At 46.3% G+C, this 15,859-nt stretch overlaps 1 protein-coding gene and 1 pseudogene across 5 annotated transcripts in view; both read left to right on the top strand.

The window, feature by feature from the left end:
* Positions 1-657: 657 nt before the first annotated feature.
* On the top strand, positions 658-2,020 carry LOC103295022 (S-adenosylmethionine decarboxylase proenzyme-like; annotated as a pseudogene).
* A 5,429-nt stretch (positions 2,021-7,449) lies between these two features.
* The window catches only part of ZFP2 (ZFP2 zinc finger protein), a 30,178-nt gene continuing 21,768 nt past the window's right edge, over positions 7,450-15,859 (top strand). For all 5 annotated transcript variants that reach the window (XR_008556288.1, XR_008556287.1, XR_008556289.1 and 2 more), the window contains exons 1-2: positions 7,450-7,662; positions 13,279-13,372. The gene's annotated coding sequence lies outside the window, so the exon portion shown is untranslated. The remainder of the gene's footprint in view (positions 7,663-13,278; positions 13,373-15,859) is intronic.

Genomic DNA, 15,859 nt, shown 5'->3' with positions numbered 1-15,859 from the left:
TTCTTGAAAAACCTTATAACCGTGGTTTTGAACTCTATATCCAGTTGTTTGTTTTCCTCCATTTCTTTCATTTGTGACTTGTTTCCTTGTCTCCTCATTTTCGCTGCTTCCATGAGTTGGTAGGGTGGCTTTGTGTGCTAGGTGTCCTATATGGCCCAGTGGCTCGGCCTCCCCAGTTACCTCCCCAGTACACTCTTGGTGCACCCCTTTGTGGACTGTGTGTACAGCCTTGTTGTAGTTAAGTCTTGATTGTTGTTGGTATCAGTGGGAGGAATTGACCTCCAGGTCAATTGGCTGTGAGTATCAGCTGTGTCTATGCCGGGATACCTTCTGTGCTGGAGACAGCCTTATGGGACCCGACTTGCAAAATTGCAAAAGCCTCTGTGCTCAGCTTGGATGGGGCAGAGTCTCAGGGCTGAGCAGACAGTCTTGGCTTCCCATCAGCCCTTCCCTATGAGGCCCCTGGGTCTCAGGGCCCCTCGGTAATTGCTGCAAGCACCACTGTGTGTGTGTGTGTGTGAGCGAAAATTGAACGTGAGTCTGTTGGAAATAGAGGCTGGTCATACTGTGGAAGCCTCTGAGCAATTTTTCAACTAGGCCTTGACTTTTGGATTCCTGGATTCATTTCGACATTATCCAGACATGTGGTACCACCCTCTTGCTGAAAGCGCTGGTTCCCCTGTTGAAACTTGCTAGGGGTTACAGTGGGTTTGACTCAATTCAAAGCTTCTTTTATTCTTGTAAGAATGTCATGAAGCCTTCTCACCAAGGGTACGCATACTGGAATTTCCAGGAAGAAATAGAGTTTCTTAATGCAGTTTTCCCAAATGGAGCAGCATATTGTATGGAATGTATGAATTCTGCCTGTTGGTACTTGTACACTTTGGATTTCCCAGAGAGTAGGGTAATCAGTCAGCCAGGTCAAACCCTGGAAATTCTGATGAGTGAGCTTGACTCAGCAGTTATGGACCAGTTCCACATGAAAGATGATGTTACTGCAAAGGATGTCACTCCTGAGAGTGGAATTCGTGACCTGATACCAGGTTCTGTCATTGGTGCCACAATGTTTAATCCTTATGGGTATTCTGTGAATGGCATGTAATCAGATGGGACTTACTGGACCCTTCACATCACTCCAGAACCAGAATTTTCTTTCTTTCTTTCTTTCTTTCTTTCTTTCTTTCTTTCTTTCTTTCTTTCTTTCTTTCTTTCTTTCTTTCTTTCTTTCTCTCTCTCTCTCTCTCTCTCTCTCTCTCTTTCTTTCTTTCTTTCTTTCTTTCTTTCTTTCTTTCTTTCTTTCTTTCTTTCTCTCTTTCTTTTTTTTTACAGAGAGGAAGGGAGAGGGATAGAAAGCCAGAAACATCGATGAGAGAGAAACATCAATCAGCTGCCTCCTGCACACCCCCCACTGGGGATGTGCCCGCAACCAACGTACATGCCCCTGACCAGAATCGAACCTGGGACCCCTGAGTCCGCAGGCCGACGCTCTATCCACTGAGCCAAACCGGTTTCGGCTCTTTCTTTTTTTTTTTTAAAAAAAAATATTTTTATTGATTTCAAAGAGGAAGGGAGAGGTAGAGAGAGATAGAAAATCAACGATGAGAGAGGATCATTGATTGGCTGCCTCCTGCAGGCCCCACACTGGGGTTCAAGCCTGCAACCCAGGCATGTGCCCTTGACCGGGAATTGAACCTGGGACCATTCAGTCCACAGGCCGACACTATCCACTGAGCCAAGCCAGCTAGGGCCAGAATTTTCTTATGTTATTTGTAACAAACTTAAGTCAGATCTCCTATGATGACCTTGATCAGGAAAGCTGTGGAAGTTTTCAAGCCAGGAAAATTTGTGACCACCTTGTTTATAAACCAGAGTTCTAAATGTCACACGGTGCTTTCTTTGCCCCAGAAGATTGAAGGTTTTAAACTCTGGATTGCAAGACTGTTCAATGTTCAATGATTACAACTTTGTTTTTTTTTTTTTTACCAGTTTTCCCAAGAACCAGCAACAACAGCAGAATTAAGAAAAAACGCAAAAAGGAAATACATAAAAGAAGGTGGTGGCTCCTTTTTAGATATTGATACCAGGGACCATGCTTACCATAACCACCACCTTGTAGTTACAGAAAGCCCTAGACGTAATGATAGTGTAATCATTTTGAATTGTATGCATTATTATATGAAGGAGTTAGACATCTTGCTCTCTTCTGTGTCTAGGTATCCTGTGCCACTCTTGCTGTGAAATTGAAGTGGATGTAGAAAAAAAACAAACACATTTACTATATAAAACTTTACAACACTAGTGACAACAATTCAATTTGGTTATGCACAGTGTAATATTTCTCCAAAGTTCCCCACAGAAAAGTCTTTCTTCCTCATTAGGAGTTTGCTTCAGCCTAACCATCTGGGCCTGTTCTATTAAATTGCTGCCAGGATGTTACATCCAGTTACCTCCAATTTTTTTTAATGAAAGTGTAACGTTTATGTATGTATGTATGTATGTATGTATGTATGTATGTATTTATTTTTGGTTAATCATCACCCGAAGATATTTTTCCATTGATTTTTAGGGAGAGTGGAAGAGAGGGAAAGACAGAGAGAAACATCCATGTGAGAGAAACACATTGATTGGTCGCCTCCTGCAGGAGCCCTGACCAGGGCCCAGGCCATGGAGGAGCCTGTAATCCAGGTCCGTGCCCTTGGCTGGAATTGAACCCAGGACCCTTTGGTCCGCAGGCCGATGCTCTATCCAGTGAGCCAAACCAGCTAGGGCTTACCTCCAATTTCTAGAATGTATTCTCTACTAATGTTACTGAAACCGATTTCTACTTCCTACAGGTGTGTTGTTTTTTTTTGCAATGACAATTAAGTTTTTTCTTCCATGGGTTGAGTCCTCTTAAGAAAGTGATTGCAGTTAACCATTTTGTGTTCAACTATTTTAACATTATTACTTCCTGAGCGTGTAGACCTTTCGTTGGTTTTGCTCCTCACCATTGTGTCTCCCAACTTCAACCCAACAAAGCAGCACGGTTACACTGTGGGTTTATGCCAATCTTACACCCCAGATGGGGCAGGAGGGTGGACCCTAGGCTTTAATTTTATTTTAAGGTCAAGGGAGTTTGGCTTCTTCTTTTTATTGGCATTGGCTTTTTTAGAAGATTGTGACAAAAACAAACTTCTAGTGTTGATTAGCAAGGAAGACACGCAGATCAATATTAGAATATACTGGCAGAACTATATGGGAACTGTATGCCATTCTGTGCTTTCCAGTAAAGAAGATTAGCTGGTCATGAGGACCATGTCTTTACCAACTTGCTAAGCAGTAGTATAAAAAAATTTTGTCACTAAATTTATTAGCAATTTATTTCAGATAAAGGCCGTACTGGCTTCAGTAAGTCAAATAAAACCATGCACCTTAATTTTTATTTTAGGAGCCATTTCCACTAGTTGGCATTAATAATATGCCATAAACTTTATTTCAGAGTGGCATCCATGTCTTTGCCATCTTGTGCTTGGAGTTCTGTGACGTTGTGATGTAGTGCTCTGACTTTATGTGTTCCTCTTACTGGTGGTGTTTCTTTCACCATGATTTCAGAGGATCCTGTGAATGACCAGAATGAGAACTGTTCAGGTTATTCAGACATACACAGTGAAGCAGAATGCTGTCCATAAAACAAAACATACACAACTCCAATTGGCCAGTGGGAAATGACTAGAAATAAAGACTTTCAAAAGTTGCCATTTTTAGCTGTATTTGCAAATACTATGAGATTTAAGCATACTAGAAAACAGCAGTTGACTAAGTTTTGTATTCTTGTCCTCAAAAAATTTTTTTGATTCTTTGTGGCTTGATGCAGTGATGTTTTCATTCCTTCTATATTTGTAAGTGAAACACTTTTTTAAAAATGTTTCTAAACATAAACTCTACTGGGTTTGAAATCAAGTGGTTGGATCACTTTTGTCTTTTAAGCACATTCTTGATTCAAAGTTTCATTGAAGAAGCTTTCAATCAATGGACCAGCTTGATTTTGTAATTAGTACACAGTATCTACTGTTTTGGTGTTGTTTTGAGGACCAAGTCTCAAAGTGGATTTTCTTGAACAGTATCCCAGTAGATTTGACGATATGTGTTAGTTTGAGGTCTAATTTTTTTCTAATACATTTAAGATTTCTATCTAATGTTGAAAAACTACACAAATTTGTATGAAACAAATCTAGAAAAATGAAAACTGTAGATTAAATAGTAATTTAAATTAATCTATACCAGTGGTTGGCAAACTCATTAGTCAACAGAGCCAAATATCAACTGTACAACGACTGAAATTTCTTTTGAGAGCCAAATTTTTTAAACTTAAACTTCTTCTAATGCCACTTCTTCAAAATAGACTCGCCCAGGCCGTGGTATTTTGTGGAAGAGCCACACTCAAGGGGCCAAAGAGCTGCATGTGGCTCACGAGCCGCAGCTTGCTGACCACGGATCTATACTAATAAAAGGGTAATATGCAAATTGGTCAGGACACCCTCACAGTAACGACCGAACAGCAGGCTGCATGAGGTGACAAGGCTGGGAGGGGGGTTAGTGAGGGCCGTCCAAACGACTGAACAGCAGGCTGCGTGGGGCAACCAGGCCAGTGGGGGGGCCATGATGGGCGACCAGGCCAGCAGGGGGGCAGTTGGGGGCAACCAGCCAGCGGGGGGGGGGGGGGCAGTTAAGGGTGACCAGGCAGGCAGAGGGGGCCAGTTGGGGGCAACCAGGCCAGCAGGGGGGGGCAGTTGGGGATGATTAGGCTGGCAGGGGGGGGCAGTGAGGGGCGACTAGGCCAGCGGCGGGGGCAGTTGGGGCAACCAGGCTGGCGGGGGGGGGGGCAGTAAGGGGTGACCAGGCTGGCAGGCAGGTGAGTGATTAGGAGCTAGCAGTCCAGGATTGTGAGTCAGACATCCACCGAGGGGTCCTGGATTGGGGAGGGTGCAGGCAGGGCTGAGGGGACGTGCCCCCCGTTCCGTGCACGAATTTTGTGCACTGGGCCTCTAGTCCTATTATATTATGATAGAGGAGGATAAACTTTTGGTGCCATAATTTCTCTCTTCATGGTGGTGTTGGACTTAAATAATGTGAAATGTATCTCTGTACCATAATTTAAGCTTCAATAAAAGTTTGTTTAATTGATTAGAAAAAAGAAAGAAAAATTGCTCAGAGTAGCCTACCTAGAGTTTGGTGAAGGAGAGAATCTGTTAATATGACCATCCCAATCTCTAAATATTCCTTTGACCTAAATTAAAAAAAAAAAAGTTTCTGGCCTTTTAAAAAAACGTCTAACTGTGCTGTTGCTAAAGAATATGGTCTGTATGATACCACTTCTTTGAAATGTACTGAGACCACTTTATAGGCTAGCATGAGGTCACACCCCCCTGCCCCCAAACTCAAGCAAAAGTTTATTTAGAAAGTCACAGAGAAGCCCAGCTGGTATGGCTCACTGTTTGAGCACTGACCCATGCATGGTTCGAGTCCTGTCAGAGCACATGCCTAGGTTGGGTTGTGGGCTGGACCCCCAGTAGAGGGCGTGCAGGAGGCAACCAAACAATGATTTCTATTCTCTCTCCCTCTCCCTTCCTCCCTGAAATCAATTAAAAAAAATATATATTTTAAAAAGTCACAGAGGTAGAAGTGAGCCAGCTGGGTTGCATGGGCTTAGGAAACAAGTTACAGAGGCCAAAGAAAAAGAAAAAGTTTAGGAGAAAGAAAGCTTTCAGGGAAGAAAGGGGGAGGAAAGGCGCAAACATGCTGGAGAGAGAGTGCCGCATGAGGTCATTTTTAAATTATCTTCTTCATATCTAACAATACTTTTTGTCTTAACTTTTTAAAATCTGAATATCACTATAATAACTTTTCTGTGGTTAATATCAGAAATATATCCAACTTTCTACTTTCAAGATTTGTATATCCTTATGTTTTAGCACATAGCCAGATTGTTAAGAAATCTAGTTGGACAGTATTTTTCTTTTATTTGGAAAGTTCAGTCCATGTGTATATGTAGTGATTACTGATAGACTTTGATTTATTGCTAACATTTTATTATGTACTTTTTATTTGTCTGGATTGTTTTGTTTCTGGGTTGTTGGGTTTTTTTGTTTGTTAATTTGTTTCCTTCTCCCCTTTCCCTACTTTCTGCCTACTTGTTGTGAGTCTTATCAAGGACCATTTCTCTACCAAAACAACTCATTATAGTTATTATGTAATTATATAATTATATAACTTTGATTGTAAGAATGCTCTTGTAATCCTGGAAAAATTGTTTGGTTTAAGGTATTTGCTGTAGTGCAGTGACAGATTTTTTATGTAGTTTATTTGGTATTATCTGGGTTACCTAAGATTGATTAAATGAATTGTGAACAGTTTCATATTTTTCAATATTTTGAAATAGTTCAGACAGTTCTCAAAGAGAAATAGAGACGAGAAAACATATTTTATTCAGTACTATTGCCAACAGGGGAGAGAAGCTTCAGTAAAATCATACTCAACTCCCAAAACAACAAAGACAGATGGGGATTTATAGCAAATGAGCAGATTAAGAGGGTCAGTGGATAGAAAACTAACAAAAGTACCAAGTTTTGGGGGATTTTTGCTAAATAAAGGCAGGCTAAGGAATTAGACATCAAGAGTAGGGGATTAGGAATTGGATCAGATAATAAGAATGGGGATTCTACCTAGGCTCATTTAGCAGGATTCTTGCTAAAACTGCGCTCCACAGGCCGAGGACAGGGCCCAGGAACCAGGGCTAGTAGAAAAGAGGGCTCAGAGGAAACTGTCTAAAGTTTGGTCAAGGGCAGAGTCTTTGTCACAGCAATAGAAACAGGCAGAGGTTATTTTTAGAAAACCAAGTATTACACTCTTTATCATACTGATCTGCCCCAAAGTCATGTACTTCTCCAAGTTCCAGCAGCAGAATTAGCTGAAACTAACTCTGGCCACATATTGAATTGGAGATTTTGTCTGCATTCTATACAGTGATAATTTTGAAGCCCTTAGAGCAGGCTAGGGGAGTGGGCACAGCCACCACCATTCATGGAGTGCCCACTATTACTCCAGACGTTACTACCTCTTCTTCTGACAACTCTGCAAGAGAGTCTTCTGGGCTCCCTTTACTGCGGAGGAGGAAAGTGAGGCTTAGCCGAGGCTGTCTCCTTCTCCCTCCCCAAGGATCAGGAACCCTCAGACTCTAACGAAGCGCTGCTTCAGGGTAGTCAGGATAAGATCTCGGTACAGACCTCTCCAGGCGAGGCGAGCCGCCACCCCACCGTGGGAACCAACGCTGCCCGTCAGTCCCTCCGTCGGCTGGCACCGCCCCTTCCCCTCCGCCCCCACCCTCGGGCCTGCGCTTGGCGCACTCCGATGCCGCGCCGCTGCCCAGCTGCCTTGTGGGAAATGTAGTTCGGCGTCCCGGGGAGGCGGCGGGCGGGACGGTGTTCGGCTTAGGCAGCTCCCACTCGAGCTGGGTGAGGGTGAGTGCGGGGCAGCGGCTGGCCGCGCTGAGTCTGGCCGGGCGGCGGGCGCTGGGCGGAGGCCCGGATGGGACGAGCCCTGGACGTCGCGCGAAGCGAGGTCGGCGCGGATGGGCTGGGGCCGCTTCTTGCGGGCCCTTGCGCAGCGCCGGGCCGCTTGTTCCAGGTGCGCCCCATCTCGCCCCGGGAGGCGGGGCGGGCCGGGCCGGGGGTGGGGGGCACCCCGCCGAGGGTCCCCGGACGCGGTCCTTCCCCACCTGTCTCAGGAGCGGCGAGGGCGGGCGTGGCACGGCGGCCACGGTCCGAGGGCCAATGCGGGTCCCTGGCTGCGTTCCTCCCGCCGCGGGCTTCCCCCGGGACCCGCTCGGCAGTTGGGGGGATGCTGGCCCTCTTGCGGGGGCTCCAGGCTCCAGCATTTGCCCTTTGTGTACACCGCACCTCAGTGCGCGCCCACTGATTTCCATTCGAGGAGTGCGGCGTGGTCTCTCTGGGACCCATTTCTTCCTAAGAATGGGCGGTCAACCCTGTGCAGGTTCTTTACCTCAGAGAATCCTTTTCTCTTTCTTTTTCATTTAAGCATTTAAAAAAAAATCTTACAAAGAAAAAAGATGTTCACAACCAGAAAACTCAGAGGAGCAAAAGGGAAAAATTATTTGCAAACCGTCAAAATCTGCCTGTCGACGTATATATGTGTTTGAACATGGAAACTCTTTGTTCTTAAAGCTATGGCTATTAATATCCTTTTCTCCACGAGTTGTGAAATACATTTGGTATGGGATTTAAAATGTACAAATCTTAAGCTCCATGGTTTTTATATTTTTTGTCCATGTAAGTACCACTCAATCAACATGGAGAATACATTTTAAAAGAAGTTAATTTTGAAAGCATTACTTATAGCAATTTTTAAAAAATAGCTAAGCTGTCATTTTAATGAGTGGAAGGAAAAGTATGTGTGTGCCATACTTAATCCTTTCTTTAGGCCTTTCTGTCATTAGGTTTTGTTTTGTTTCAGGATTGTAAACAACACGGGCCACCTGGCTACATATATCTTTGCATTCTTGTCTCATCCTATAAATCCCTTAAAGTGAAATTTCTGGGGCTTTATAATATATACTAGTGACCCGGTGCATGAAATTCGTGCACATTAAAAGGGGATTAATTAGAGGAAATAATTTAATATTGCTATTTGCCCTTTCTCTATAATAGAAGTGTCAGAGATGAAAGAAAATTAGTAAAATGTATACGAAAACCTTCCTCCTGTCAGAGTCTGAGGCTCACCACGGGACCCAGAGTCAAGTCCCTGCCCACCCACATGCACCTCAAAATCACGTGAGATCCAGACCCGGCCGCGTGTCCCCCCCCCCCCCCAATTGGGCTAGATCCAGACCCGGCCAGTCCCACCCTTGTCAAGCCCTGCTGGCCAGGGGGCATAGCCTCAGGTCCCCTGGCCCGGCGCCAGGACGGGGGGCATGGCCTGAGGTCCCCCAGCCCAGACCGGGGTGGGAGGTGTGCCTTGAGGTCCTCCGTCAAGCCCCGCCAGGTGGGGGACACGGCCTGAGATCCCCTGTCAAGCCCCACCAGGTGGGGGGCATGGCCTCAGGTCCCCTGGCCTGGCACTGGGGTGGGGGGCACGGCCTGAGGTCCCCTGTCAAGCCCTGCTGGGTGGGGGGCACAGCCTGATGTCCCCTGACAAGTCCTGACAGGTGGGGGGTGCGGCCTGAGGTCCCCTGTCAAGCCCCACAGGGGTGGGGGAGGGCGTCGCCTCAGGTCCCTGCTGATTGCTCGTTAAGGCTCCTTATGGGAACTTGGCCTCAGCTGTGGGTGTAGCCATCTTTGTGATGGAGTGATGGTTAATTAGCATATTCCCTCTTTATTAGATAGGTTATGTATTTTTAAAAAATATATATATTTTATTGATTTTTTACAGAGAGGAAGGGAGAGGGACAGAGAGCTAGAAACATCGATGAGAGAGAAACATCGACCAGCTGCCTCCTGCACATCCCCTACCAGGGATGTGCCCGCAACCAATGTACATGCCCTTGACCAGAATCGAACCTTGGACCCTTCAGTCCGCAGACCGACACTCTATCCACTGAGCCAAACCGGTTTCGGCGATAGGATATGTATTGATATATATTTTAATTTATTTTAGAAATGAAGGGAGAGGGAGAGAGATGGAAACATCAATGATGAGCGAGAATCATTGATCAGCTGCCTCCTGCATGCCCCACACTGGGGATGGAGCCTGCAGCTAGGTCATGTGCCCTGACCCGGAATCAAACCGTGACCTCCTGGTTCATGGGTCTCCATTCAACCACTGAGGCACACTGGCTGGAGTTTTTATTACCTCCTGTCTTAATTTTTCCAGAAAAGTAGCAGTCTTAAAAATTTGCAATGTAATTGAGCCAGAATGATCCACCCCAAACCTGGGTATTACTTAACTATTCTCTAACTTTCTGAGAGGTGCAAATGATAGGGTTGTTTAAATTTGCATTTTGAATATTAATGACTATTTTATGCAATTTTCTTTTTGTCTTAAAATTTTCTATCTGATGCACAGGTGTTTCCTTACTATGCACAAATGTCATATTTTCATGTGGTCAGACAAGAAAACCTTCCCTTCATATTTGGGCCTTTTGCAACATTAGGCCTCCTAGTCCTTTATCATCACAAAAATGCTCACCTGCATTTTCTTGTAGTTCTTTAGTTGCATTTTATGTGTAAATTTTTATTCTTTTCCAAACATTAAGCCCGTATTCCAAGTTATTGAATAATCCATCCTTTGTTCACTGACCTGAATTTCACTTTTTTCTTTTCCTGAATTCTTACATATAATTTTTTTTCTGAACTGTTTGTGTTGGCAGGATTTTTTGTTCCATTGACTCTTTCCCCCTATCTATACTAATAATAGAGGAATATGCAAATTGTCCAGGATACCATCACAGTAATGACCGAACAGCAGGCTGTGTGCGGCAACCAGGCCAGCAGGGGGGTTAGTGAGGGACGACCAAACGACTGAACAGCAGGCTGCCTGGGTTGACCAGGCCAGCAGGGAGGGCAGTTGGGGGTCACCAGGCAGGCAGGGGGGCAGTGAGGAGCAACCAGGCTGGCTGGGGGGAGGGGGGCAGTTAGGGGTGACCAGGCTGGCAGAGGGTGGCAGTTGGGGCAATCAGGCAGGCAGGCAGGTGAGCAGTTAGGAGCCAGCAGTCCCGAGTTGTGATCCCTGGGATCAGGCCTAAACTGGCAGTTGCACATCCTCCGAGGGGTCCCGGATTGGAGAGGGTGCAGGCTGGGCTGAGGGGACCCCCTCCCCCGCCTTGCATGAATTTCATGCACTGGGCCTCTAGTTAGATTATAACATCCAGGAGAGCAGAGAGATTTTCCATTTTGTTTGCCACTGTATTCACCCCTCTCCCCTTCCACACATACACAGACACAGGAATGGTGCCTGGTCAACAATATATCTGGTGAATGAGTGATTCTGACATTCAGTAACATTATGTTCTACTAAAGAACTGTGGGCCGTGAGGCTGTGGTGGGCACAGGGGCTGGTCTCGGCCCATCCTCTGCGCCCCTGCCCAGCCCCCGTCGTGGCCCCTGGTCCCCTGTCTGCTGGCAGCCCTGCTCCCGCTGCTGCTGCTGCTCCCATACGCTGATGGCGCCAGCCCTGCTTGCACCTGCTGATGGCGCTGAGCGATTGGGTGCAAGCAGTGGCTCTGGCGCCGGCTGCGGATGCGAGTGGAGCCGGTGCTGGCAGTGGGTGCGAGAGGCAGCTGCTGGCTCCGATCGCCCCTCAGGAGCAGGGGGAGGTGAAGAAATCCTGAGGGGTGATTGGGGCAGTCAGCCACCGCTCACACCCACTGACAGTGCTGAGTGATCAAGGCTGGCTCCAGGCTCCGGCTCTGGCACCGGCAACAGGTGCAAGCAGGGCCAGTGCCGGCAGCAGGTGTGAGGGTCTGGCGGGACCGCGGCACGCGGGAGCAAAGAATTTTCAGTAACCACCAGAGGCTTGCCCTGATGACAGCGACCGGAGCCCTGCCTTGGTCTGGCACCCCCGCTCATCTGCTCCACCATCCTACAGCAGCCTATGCCTGCCATGTTCCGGCTCTGCCGCCTGCTGCCAATGCCAGCCATGTTCCGTGCGTGACCCTGGTGGTCAGTGCACATCATAGCAACCGGTTGTTCGGTTGTTTGGTTGTTCTGCCGTTCGGTCTATTTGCATATTAGGGTTATATATCCTAGCTAATAAAAGAGTAATATGTAAATTGACCATCACAGCAACACACAAGATGGCTGCCCCCATTTGGTCAAAGATGGCTGCCCCCATGTGGACACAAGATGGCCAGCAGGGGAGGGCAGTTGGGAGAGTCCAGGCCTGCAAGGGAGGGAAGTTGTGGGTGATCAGGCCAGCAGGGGAGGGCAGTTGGGAGGGACCAGGCCTGCAAGGGAGGGCAGTTGGGGGGGACCCAGGCCTGCAGGGGAGAGAAGCTGGGGAAGAACAGGACTGCAGGGGAGGGCAGTTAGGGGTGACCAGGCCTGCAGGGGAGGGCAGTTAAGGCCAAACAGGCTGGCAGGGGAGCAGTTAGACATCAATCAGGCTGGCAGGGGAGTGGTCAGGAGGTGATCAGGCTGGCAGGCAGAAGGTTAGGGGCAATCAGGAAGGCAGGCAGGCGAGCAGTTGGGAGCCAGCAGTCTGGTAGGATCGGGCCTAAACGGGCAGTCGGACATTTCTCAAGGGGTCCCAGATTGGAGAGGGTGCAGGCTGGGCTGAGGGACACCTCCCCGTGCATGAATTTCATGCACCGGGCCTCTAGTATATATGTATGTGTGTGTGTGTGTGTGTGTGTGTGTGTGTGTGTGTGTGTATATGTATGTATATATATATGTATATACATACATATATGTATATATATGTATATATATATATATATATATATGTGTTACTAGAGGCCCAAATTCGTGCACGTAAATTCGTGCACGGGTGGGGTCTGGCCGGATCGGACTGGGCCTGTTGGGAAGAGGAGATGGTGGGAGGTTGGCCAGCCGGCCCGCCCTGATCAGGCCGATCAGGGCCAGGTGACTGGGGGAAGGGGCCATGGGTAATTGGCTGGCGGGTCCTGCCCCTGGTTGGGGTGGCCGTGCTGATGGGGGGCCAGCAGCCTGGGGGAGGGGCCATGGTGGTTGGCTGGCCGGCCCTGCCCCTGATCCAGGTGGGGGGCTGATCTGGGGTGGGCTGGGTGGGGGGAGGGGCTGCAGGAGGTTGGCTGGCTGGCCCCGCCCCCTGATCTGGCCGGTTCTCTGGCCACAGTGGGCATCATAGCGACCGGTCGTTATGGTCGTTATGGTCCTTATGGCATTATGGTCACTGGCTTTTTATCTACGTATATGGATTATCATAGCTTCATAGTATCTGGTGGGCAAGGTTTTGCTCATCACCATTCTCTTTCAGAAATTTCCTGGCTGTTGCTATACAACACAGTTAACTTAAAAAAATATTTTTCATAATTAGCTTTAAAATATTATTAGTTTGGTATAATTTGATTGGGAATGTGTTAACTTTATAAATTAATTTAAAAGAAGTGACAAATTATTGTGACATCCTATCCAGGAATATGGTATGTCTCTCACTGTTCATCTTCATATATAAGTCAAATAAGCTTAGCAAAATAAACAGTAAATTATGTAAATCGTGTGTACACGTTGTATTTGCTTTATCTATAGGTATTTTATTTTTTGTTGTTGTGGAAGTCTCCTTTCTCATGGCTTCTTTTCCTGCTATCAGCTCTGCCTCCTCTCCCCACCCATCTCCTAGGAAGGACCCCACAGGAAGGAAGGAGAAGGCAGTGGATGCTGATCCTCTACCATTGGGAGCACAGGTGAGGCTTTTCAATCTCAAACCTCTCCTTTACCCCTTATTCCTATACTGTACATGGCTTTCACTGCAGAGGACAGGGCTGCTGAGATCTCTGAATGTTGGATATTTTGCAGAAAGCTACCTTCAGTTTCCCTCAGCTCTGTTCTCAGCTGTCACTTCCTCATTCAGCTGGCCTATTGAGCTCTTGGTGCTGTTCAAGGGTCAGAAAAGGAACAAACATTATATGAGAGATGGTCCTAGTGCTTACAGGGCTATGGACTCTCAGGAACATAAAAAGTCACATCTCTACAAGATACAGTCACGGTGATTGTACATGAATTTGATGATAAGAATGAGTATGGTTAGGTGCCCAGATTGTCAGTGTTCCAAGACCTGGAGAAGGAGAAGATCAGTGGCAGCCAGGAGAAGGAGGGTTGGATAGGGATAATGGGAGAGGACTTGCTGTAATGGAGTCAGAATGTCCCAAGTTTAAGTCCTGACTTGACCATTTAATAGCTGTGTTGACTTGGGTAGGTGACTTGATTTCCCTGAAGCATCAGTTCCTCACGGTCATGATAGAAATAGCAGCATTAACCAAGCGTTTGCCACATACTTGACTTTGGTAACAGTTTCACACGGCTTATTCCATTGAATAAAACCTGTTTCATAGGTTTGTTGAAAGTTCAAATGAAGTAATGTAAAAAAGAAGTGCCCAACATGGTTCCTGAGATGTTGAAGGCACTAGGTAAGTGTAGGCACGCTCCGCACCATTCCAGCCAAGTGCTAGGTATTCACTAGTAGAGTTTAGAGGTAGAGCAGAAGGTAGCATTGAGTGGTAGTGAGGAGTCAGTTACAAAGTTTGGGGTCAAGTGCCAGGAGCGAGGAGTTTGTGTGTTGGTGAGGCGGTAGGCATGGGGGTGGAGGAGGAGTCACAGAAGTTTTGATAAGGGAGTTGGCATAAGAATTTTTCTAGGAAGAAGCAGTGTCCATCAGCCAGAGGAAATCATGGGACAGAAACGGTGAATGAGGAGCCTTGGCTTTTTCTGCACTGATTGCTTTAAAATGGAAGCTGTGCCCTGGCAAGCAAGCTCAGTGGTTAGAGCACCAGCCTGCTCACTGGAGGGTTGTGGGTTCAATTCCCAGTCAAGAGCACATACCTGGGTTGTAGTTTCCATCCCTGTCCCTAGTTGGGGAGCATGTGGGAGGCAACCAATCAATGTGTCTCTCTCACATCAGTGTTTCTCTTTCTCTCCCTTCTCCCCCCTCCCTTCCACTCTCTCTGAAAAAAACCAATGGAAAAAATATCATCACTCCTCTAGTGAGGTTTAAAAATAAAATAAAATAAAATGGAAGCTGCTAGTTTTTACTAGAACGTGGAGTTATTGCTTCTCTGGAAAAGGATATAAGACATCGGGGGCGGGGGGTGGGGGGACTAACCGGTTTGGCTCAGTGAATAGAACGTCGGCCTGAGGACTGAAAGGTCCTGGGTTCAGTTCCGGTCAAGGGCATGTACCTTGGTTGTGGGCACATCCCCAGTAGAAGGTGTGCAGGAGGCAGCTGATCAATGTTTCTCTCTCATTGATGTTTCTAACTCTCTATCCCTCTCCCTTCCTCTCTGTAAAAAAATCAATAAAAAATATTAAAAAAAAAAAAAAGACATCTAGGGGACTTGGCTCATGAAGCACCTAAGTTTTGTTTTATATTTTTCTTTTTTAAGGTTAGACTTACGTAACTTTATCTGTAGTCCTGAAGGACTTGCGGTGTTTTCCTCATTCATTAGATCATGCGTTAGGCTTCTCTTAAATGTGTCACTTATTTATTTAGCAAAGGAGCTAGTTTTTTTTTTTTTTTTTTTTAAATTGATTTTAGAGAGAGATAGGGAAGGAGAAACATCTGTTGGTTGCCTGGAGCCCACCACCTTCTGGTGTACGGGATGATGCTCCAACCAACTCAGCCACACCCGCCAGGACCCAAAGGAACCAGTTTTAAGAAGACTTCATGAAGACAAGTATAACTGTTATGATTTCTGTTTGTACTACTTCCTCACCTTGATATTATCAAACTTAGTTCTAAAAGTCAGCATAACGCAGTTATTAGAGAAAGGGAGTTTCTAGGAGGGAAGGTTTAAAGAGGGAGCATTCAGAAGATTTTGGTTGATGAAGGTTGTGGTTTGGTTGTCACTAGGCTTGATTGGTTTTATTTAAAATAGTGTTTATTATGTTTTTAAGCCAACGTTCTTTTCAGGTATAATTTATATAAAATAACCTATTTCGAATTATAATTAATTGAGTTTTGTCAAATATATGCACCACTCCAGTGAAGCTGTAGGACATTTTCATCACTCCAGGTGTTCTTACCCCCTTCCAGTCCACGTTCCCCATCCCAGGCATCCACTGGTTTTACTTAACCAAAATACAAAGATCAAAAGGATGAAACTTAGAATGATATAGTACTGTTACCTGATCTACAAATCTTACTCATATTTTGCCACAGATGTCCTTTATCTGGC

Source organism: Eptesicus fuscus, chromosome 6 (assembly GCF_027574615.1).
Source record: "Eptesicus fuscus isolate TK198812 chromosome 6, DD_ASM_mEF_20220401, whole genome shotgun sequence".
NCBI classification, from domain to species: Eukaryota; Metazoa; Chordata; class Mammalia; order Chiroptera; family Vespertilionidae; genus Eptesicus; species Eptesicus fuscus.
This window is presented reverse-complemented; position numbering and strand designations above follow the sequence as displayed.